Consider the following 5,617-nt stretch of genomic DNA (forward strand, 5'->3'; position numbering starts at 1 on the left):
TTTAGGTATAATTCTCTCTTAATCCTTTTAATCATCTTCATTTGTTCATCATGTTTTGCCTTGCTAGTATGATTGACAACCTTGTTAGCATGTTAAACTTGATAATGAGTGAGAAATTTCCTTAACTAGGGTTAATGGGGAATTAGGGGAAACCAACATGGGGATTGATTCATGCTTAATCTAATATGTTTTCATAATTAATTTGCTTGCTTGTTGTGATTTCAACTTATGCACATGTTATGTTTGATGAAATGCGAGCCTATGAATCCTTGCATTTTTTACCCATCACTTACTTTTTCAATGAGACTTGTAAGATATAAACCAACTCGAGTCTCATTAGACCATGCATATAGTTGGATAGGGAGGATTAAGTCAACTTGTAGGTGTTGTACAATCTAATCGATTCGACTCCGGGACCCAAACCTTCCTAGAGATTGTAAGATATACACTAACTCGATCCCATCACAACAATAATTGCATGCATCTAGTAGAAAATATGTTTGTATGATCAAATCCCATGAATCCCCTATGAATCCATGACACCCTAGTGCTTTTAATCAATTGTTTACATCTCATTTTAATCATCTTGCTTGTTTTACTCACATTGTTATTTAGCTTAGTTGATCTCCTACCTCAACCCAAATTGTGACACCCTTAGTCACGACCATTTGCATTCGAAAATCCTACATCAATACCCGTCCCTTGGGATCCGACCTTTACTTACATCTTTACTAAAAGTAGAGTAATTTGTGAAGTTATAAATATTGTTTTAGTCTAGGTAACTTTTGACGACGAGTAACAAAACCGACGAACCAAAAATGTCGCCGTTGTCGGGGACGTTGTTAACTTGATTTGATTTTCTTTGATTGCTTTTTGTTGTGTCTTTCCTTACCTTGGGGAAGTAAAACTCCTCAAGGTTTGTTCTAATTGTTTTCGAGTTGTTTGATATTTTGCATGTCTAGGAGATCACAAGGTAACTTGTTACCCATTGATCTTGAAATTGAAAGAATTTTGACCAACAATAGAAGACTTGCTAGAAATACTTTGAGAGGTATTGGTGAGATTGTGGACATTCAACCAAATAACATTGAGTTTATCAACCCTTTTGCAAGAGAAGGAGAGGATAACCCAACACATAATCAACCGCAAAATCAACCCACAATGCCTAAATTTTCATCACATTCCGTACCAACCGAGGAGAACCTACCAAATGGTACTCCCACACCACAATATTTAACCAGTAATTTCATTGCAAAATCCGCATTTATACAATTAGTTGAGAGAAGTCAATTTGGGGGGATGCCTAGTGAAGACCCTCATTCTCATATGGAGACTTTTTGTGACTATTGTGATGCGATTTCTCAAACCGGAGTTACTCAAGACCAAATTCGATGGGTCTTATTTCCTTTTTCTTTGATTGGTTCCGCAAAACAATGGTTAAAGAACCTTGATAAGGCTACTCTTGGTATTGACTCTTGGAAGAAATTGGCACTTGCTTTCTACAAAAAGTTCTATCCTCTGGAAAAGACTAACATGCTAAGAGCCCAAATCACCGGGTTCAAACAAAGGGACGAAGAATCTTTGTATGAAGCTTGGGAGAGATTCAAATGAACTTGCCGCTCATGTCCTCATCACGGACTTATCGAGTGGTTCTTGGTACAACAATTTTGGAATGGTCTTTATGAAGACTTCGGAAATATTCTCAACATGGGATCAAATTGTATGTTCACCGAAGTTGACGATAATCAAACATGGAACAAGATTGAGGAAATGGCGGTCCATAACTCACAATATAGTAGACCTCGGAAGGCTACTAGAGGAGGAAAGCATGAAGTGGACTCTATTACTTAATTGGGTGCTCAACTTAGTGCTCATATTGATACCATTAATTTGAAGTTTGAGAAGGCTATGGCTAAGCTCGAATAAACTTCCAAATCTAAGCAACATGTTAATGCCATGGTGGCATCTTTATCAATTCCAAGTGGAGTATGTGAGAGTTGTAGAACTTTGGGACATGACCAAAGTGAATGTAGGGGAACAAATAAACAAGTGAATGCTTTCCAAACATACAGGAGTGGTACCCCTTATTCCAACTATTACAATGAAAACACCAAATTCCATCCCAACCTCACATACAAAAGCCAAAATGTTCAAAACCCTCAAACAACATACACCCCACCTCCAATGAGAAACCAAGCTCAAAGACCCTTTTACAATCAAAACCAAAGTTATGAAAACCAAACTCCATACAATCAAACAAATGACCAAGGTTTTGATGTTCAAAAAGCGGTCCTCCAAATGCAAAAGAACCAACAAGAGTTTTTCACTCAAATGCAAAAGGATAGCCAAGTAAAAGACATCACCATCAACAACATCCTAGCTCACACAAAGATGTTGGAGACCCAAATGTCTCAATTGGCATCTTCAAGTTCACAAAGACAAAAGGGGCAATTACCACCTCAAGGTAATCTCCCAAGAAAAGAATCGGTGAGTGCCATCCATTTGAGGAGTGGTACAATGTATGAAGGGCCAAAGAGGCCCGTTGATGAAGATGTTGTGAATGCTAGTGACAAGGAAAGAGTTGTTGAAAACTCTAAAGAAGAAGAACCCACCATTCAAGAAGTTTCAAAGAAGGATGAAGAAAAGGCCAAAGAGAAAGAGCCTATTGTGATTCGGCTTTTATTTCCAAGTCGTCAAGTTAAGCCTAAGTTTGATGAACAACTTGGGAAGTTTATGGAGATTGTCAAGAACTTGGAAGTCTCAATTCCATTTACGGAATTAATCAATCATGTCCCGGCCTATGCTAAGTATATGAAAGATATTATTACAAAGAAGAAATCCATCCGGAAGCTTTAGACTATTGCTTTCACTAAAGTGAGTAGTGCCATCCTACAAGGAAGTTCACCTCCAAAACTAAAGGATCCGGGAAGCTTCTCTATTCCATGCACCATTGGTGATACCACGATCAACAAAGCTCTATGTGACCTTGGGGCAAGCGTGAGTGTCATGCCATATTCGGTAAGCAAGAGGCTAGGAATGGGAGAACTCAAGTGCACTAATATCACACTTCAAATGGCGGATCGATCTACGAAGACTCCTTTAGGGGTATGGGAAGATGCGCCGGTAAGAATTGGCAAGTTCTTCATCCCGTTGGACTTTGTTATTGTTGATATGGAGGAAGATTCAAACATTCCTATCATTTTAGGAAGACCTTTCTTACACACCGCGGGAGCGGTGATCGATGTGAAACATGGAGAGCTAACCCTTGAAGTGGGAGATGAAACAATCACTTTTAATCTTGATAAGACAATGAGAGCTCCCCGATTGCATGAGCCGTGTTTTATGGTTGATCACTATAGCCGGCAAGATGATAGGAAGAAGTTGGTATTTCAATGGAAGAAGAAAGTGGATGATGCTCCATCAAAAGAGCAAGGAAGTCTAAATAAAGAGAGCTTGGAAAGCTCACCCATGACAAGTAAAGAAGAAGGCCTCATTGGCCATAATGACAAGAAGGAAGAAGAGTTGCTCTTGACAACTCGTGATATTATTGGAGAACAAGTAGATGAAGTATGCGGTCTTTGGGATGATGAGTTTGAAGGGATATTCAATCCCTATATCGGTAATGCTATGACCCAAGACCACCATGAAGAACAACAAGTGCAAAGGTTTATTGAAGATCTTTATCATGACAATGAACAAGCTTTCGACTACTTCTTCAAGGTGTTGAGCAACATCAACAACACCTTGAACATGCCCCCTTGACATCTCATTATTGGATGAGAGTTTGGTGGAGTCCTCCCTAAACCACCACTTGTAAATATTCTAACTCCCTAACTCGCATTTTAATTATTGTATTGCATTTTTGTCAATTTTGGATTTACATTTTTATGCCTTAATCAAGATTTTCATCATTTTGAGAGAAGTGAGGGAGGGACTCAATCGTTTATTGATGTGTAGTGTTTTGCCTTAGTGTGGGGATAGCAATTGCCTAGGCTATCCAAGCTTTCGTAGTGCCCCCACAATGAAGACCACAAGAAATGAAGAGTAAATGACACGGGTTACGAAATGCCCACTGATGGACCTGAATTCGTGTGGCAGAGGGACAGTCCGAGCGACCCGACGAGGATCCGATCGTCCTGAGAAGAACACGAGCGCCCTGGGTAGGATATGCTCGTCCTGAAGTAGCTGGAAAAAGATGATTTTGCTCTGACTGAGAATCCGAGCGTCCCCATAGAGAATCCGCTCGTCTCAGTCAGGACGCTCGTCCTACTGGGAATCCGCTCGTCTTATAACTAAAAAATTTTGGGATTTCCCCCTGACAAGGAATCCGAGCGTCTCCAATCCAGTCCACTCGTCCTGCTCTAGAAAGACGCTCGTCTTCCTCAGAAGACGCTCGTCCCAGCGCGTCTTTTTCCTGAAGCCAAAAATAGCAGAATCCGCTCGTCCCGACCCTAGTCCGCTCGTCTCCCCCTCTGATTTTCAAATATAACGGGCTTAAAAGCCCCTCTTTCCCAATTCATTTCCTCATTCATAACATAAACACAACTCCAAACCCTCAAAACCCTCATTCTCTCCATCAACCAACATCAAATTTCTCAACCAAAATCACCCAAATTAACCCCAAACTTCCTAAAAACACAATTAAATCACTCCTTTACCAACAACAAGTGATTAAAACACCAACATCTTCAAAGTTTGAGTCGATTTTTGGGATACAAGGCAACATTCAACTATCCTAAATCGATTTGGGTCTTATTGGAATTTGAAGAAATCAGGCTTATCTTTGGTGTTACTACATAAAGGAGCATGGCAAGAACAAGAGGTGGAAGTAAGGTACCCCCAAAGACGAACCTTTCCAAAAGACAACAAGCTCTTCAAGCTATTCAAGCATCTAAGGCATTGGTGGTTCAAAATGCAAGGTTGGAAATTCAAGAGTCTATTCCTCCTATGGAAGCTACTACTTCTACTCCGGTTGTTGAACAACTAGATGATTATCCAGAGGTAATTTTCACTTTCGACTCTCATAGGGAGAAATTTGTTTCCTTTGCTAAGAAATCTACTTTACCCACCAAATTCATATGCCAAGAGACTTTGTCAAAATTGGGTGTCCTAGAACAAACCAAGACCTTTTTCGAGTCCATGGGATTGAGTACATTGTTTAATATGCAAGAGTTGACTTACTCATCCCTCACCTTAGAGTTCTTAAGCTCTTTGAAAGTTACCAAGGTGGAGGCTCTAAGGAACATTGAATTCTGGCTCGAGAATGCTGATAGGAAATTGTCTTTTGAAGAATTCGGTAATGTTTTTGGCCTTAGCAATGATCCAACTTACACGAAGAAACCTACCAAGTATGATCCCGCAACCTTATGGAAGGCTATTACCTGGAGAGAATTTACATCTTATCATGATTGTCGTGCTCTTTTTGTCCATCATCCGGGCATAAGGGTATGGCACAAGGTTGTTGGGCATACTTTGATTGCTAGGAAGGGCATGAACCATTTCACCGAACTTGACTTTATTTATATCGAGTCGAACTTGAACATTGGAAGTGAGTTCACCAAAAAGTACAACATTCTTCAACTTTTGATTGAGAGGTGGCTCAAAGTCGATCATGGCA

At 40.0% G+C, this 5,617-nt stretch overlaps 1 non-coding gene across 1 annotated transcript; it reads right to left on the reverse strand.

Annotated features, from left to right (window-relative positions):
* Nucleotides 1-1,533: 1,533 nt before the first annotated feature.
* On the reverse strand, nucleotides 1,534-1,640 carry LOC141625062 (small nucleolar RNA R71). The gene has a single exon (XR_012534862.1). It is a non-coding gene; the product is annotated as a small nucleolar RNA R71 (small nucleolar RNA).
* Between the last annotated feature and the right edge of the window lie 3,977 nt (nucleotides 1,641-5,617).

Source organism: Silene latifolia, chromosome X (assembly GCF_048544455.1).
Source record: "Silene latifolia isolate original U9 population chromosome X, ASM4854445v1, whole genome shotgun sequence".
Classification (NCBI taxonomy): domain Eukaryota; kingdom Viridiplantae; phylum Streptophyta; class Magnoliopsida; order Caryophyllales; family Caryophyllaceae; genus Silene; species Silene latifolia.